Raw genomic sequence first — 2,580 nt, forward strand, 5'->3', positions numbered from 1 at the left:
ATTTGGTAGACGGAAACTGAAAGAAGCCCATCGTATATATGTGCATATATGTGTGTGTGTGCGTGTTTGTGTCTGTTTGTCCCTTGACAATCGATGTTGGTGTGTTTACGTCCCCGTAACTTAGCGGTTTGGCAAAAGAGATCGATATAAGTACTAGGCTTACAAAGAAAAGTCTTGGGGTCGATTTGCACGACTAAAGGCGGTGGTCCAGCATGGCCACAGTCAAATGACAAACTAGTAAAAGAGTATATACATATATATATATATATAATATACAAATATATATATATATATATATATAATATACATATATTTAATATACATACATATAATATACATACATTTATTTATGTGTTTCAGCCAAGTGGCTGCGGTCATGCTGGTGCACCACCGTGAGACATGTATATATAATATATATAATATACATATAAATATACATACATTTATATATAACTTACATGTTTGTATAATTTACATACATATATATAATTTACATATATACATGTATGTACTTGTGTGCGTGTTCGTCCTCCCACCATTGCTTGAGAACCGATGCTGGTGTTTATGTCCCTGTAACGCCCATGCCGTAGCATGGGCGCAGTCACTTGACTGAAACAATTGGTGGGGAGTGATGTGTGCGTGTATATATCGAATAAATTAAAACTCTGCTACACACATTGAGTGCTCTCATTCGATTCGTCGAGCATCAATGCATGTTATATGATTAGACAGGGAATTAAATTCTTCGTAACTTATCAAAGCAAAATGGTTTGGAAATCCTTAATATTCAAATATAAAGAGAGGAAGGAAAAACCAAGTATCCATTAATGAGAACTGCAGCAAGAGAAATCATAGAAAGGAGAGAATTTTGTTTATCGTAACACCAAGAACCAATGAACATTCCAGCTATACCAGTAAATCTCGACCATTTTTTTTTTCATCTGATTATTTTATTTGTTTCATTCGATGCCTAAAAACTAGTTTATAATATAGTTTCAAAATTCCTATTATGCTTTTCACACATTAACTTGCGCGAAGTCGAACTGTGCAAAACGTTAGAGAAAGAAACAGTAACATTTTGCAATACATCTAAATCAAAATTTTTCATGGACCCTTAAAATACTACCTGTGGATCTCCAATTTACTATTTTGCTTGCGTACACCTCTAGGGGTCATATGGATCCCGGTTGAGAGTCAATGAGCTATATTAACACAACAACCAGTTGCCATTTAATAAAATGATGGTAAGATTAGAATCCATCAGATAAAAACGTGTGTGTGTAATCTTTGTATGATGATTCACACCGTCGCTCGATGCAATAATTTTTTCAGGCGACAATAGAAATGAATCATTATAAAACGTTAGTCAGAAACGGGTATACGAGATAGGGAAAATAAAACTGGAATAGACAAAATTATTTAGAATCCCACAAAGAAAACGCGAACCAAATGTACGAAATTCTTTACATATAACTACGACGGGTGGGAGGCACGAAAATGATGTTTCAGGGCTTACATATGTGCCTGTTACATATATACACACATAGAGAGAGGCTGATTCTGAAATCCCGTCAGTATTTAATATATAAAAGTAAAATGACTTTTAATTTTATATAGCCTATCTTATTTAAATGCTTCTAAGCCATCCAGTACATTGTTTAAGCATTCTGAAACGTGAATGCTCAGAGTTCAAGAAGCTTCTAATACACAGACTATATACTACCAAGACAAAGCTTTTATATACTGTAATCTTTGACCGACATATATTATCCTCGTATGTCGAGGAATAAAATGAACTTTCGTATGCATCAAGTTACTCCACATTTTGTGTACGTATTTATATATACATACATACATACATATATATATATATATAAACCAACAACGTCATAGTTATGCGTATATTGTACATATAACACAGTTAAGCAAACAACTCCCACACAAATCGGAAAATACCAAAAAGAGAAAAATGTGTCTGTGGTGGGGGGAGTCTATTCGGTACGAAATATTAGTAACAGAGTGAAAAGAATGGAATAGTCATGGTTGGAACGACTTTAATTATAGATTTTTGCAGGATTGAAAAGAATTGAATCAGATGAGAGATGACGACGAGAGTACATCTAGAATAATAGTAGTAATAATTATAAGAAAAATGTGAAAATTTTCCAAACCCGAGAAAGAAAAAAAAAATTAATTAGAAAGAACCGGCATCAAAATAAGAAAAATGCGTCAGAATCGAGTGAAGATACTTACCAGAATATTTCTGCACATTGATCGTAACAAATATAGTATATTCGCTTCTACAGCGATTTCCACCAATAAACAAAAGCTGTCCGACAAGACAACTGAAGACGAAGAGCGACACAACAACTTGGCTGGAGTGATTGCAGTCTCACAAATAAGGAGGAGGAAACATGGCTACCGTACTCTTACGGACATGACGTCACAACATTCGGAGGTCACGTGATGGGATTAAAGGCCATGTCGCGTTGATTTGTATTCATTTTCTTTTTAGAACACACACACACACACACACACACAGACATACATACATACATACATACATACATACATACATAT

General features: G+C 34.4%; 1 protein-coding gene across 2 annotated transcripts in view; it reads right to left on the minus strand.

The window, feature by feature from the left end:
* The window catches only part of LOC106882466 (protein tyrosine phosphatase type IVA 2), a 70,423-nt gene extending 67,985 nt beyond the window's left edge, over nucleotides 1-2,438 (minus strand). For both annotated transcript variants that reach the window (XM_052976321.1, XM_052976320.1), the window contains exon 1: nucleotides 2,254-2,438. The gene's annotated coding sequence lies outside the window, so the exon portion shown is untranslated. The remainder of the gene's footprint in view (nucleotides 1-2,253) is intronic.
* Nucleotides 2,439-2,580: the final 142 nt, after the last annotated feature.

This window comes from Octopus bimaculoides, chromosome 24 (genome assembly GCF_001194135.2).
Source record: "Octopus bimaculoides isolate UCB-OBI-ISO-001 chromosome 24, ASM119413v2, whole genome shotgun sequence".
NCBI classification, from domain to species: Eukaryota; Metazoa; Mollusca; class Cephalopoda; order Octopoda; family Octopodidae; genus Octopus; species Octopus bimaculoides.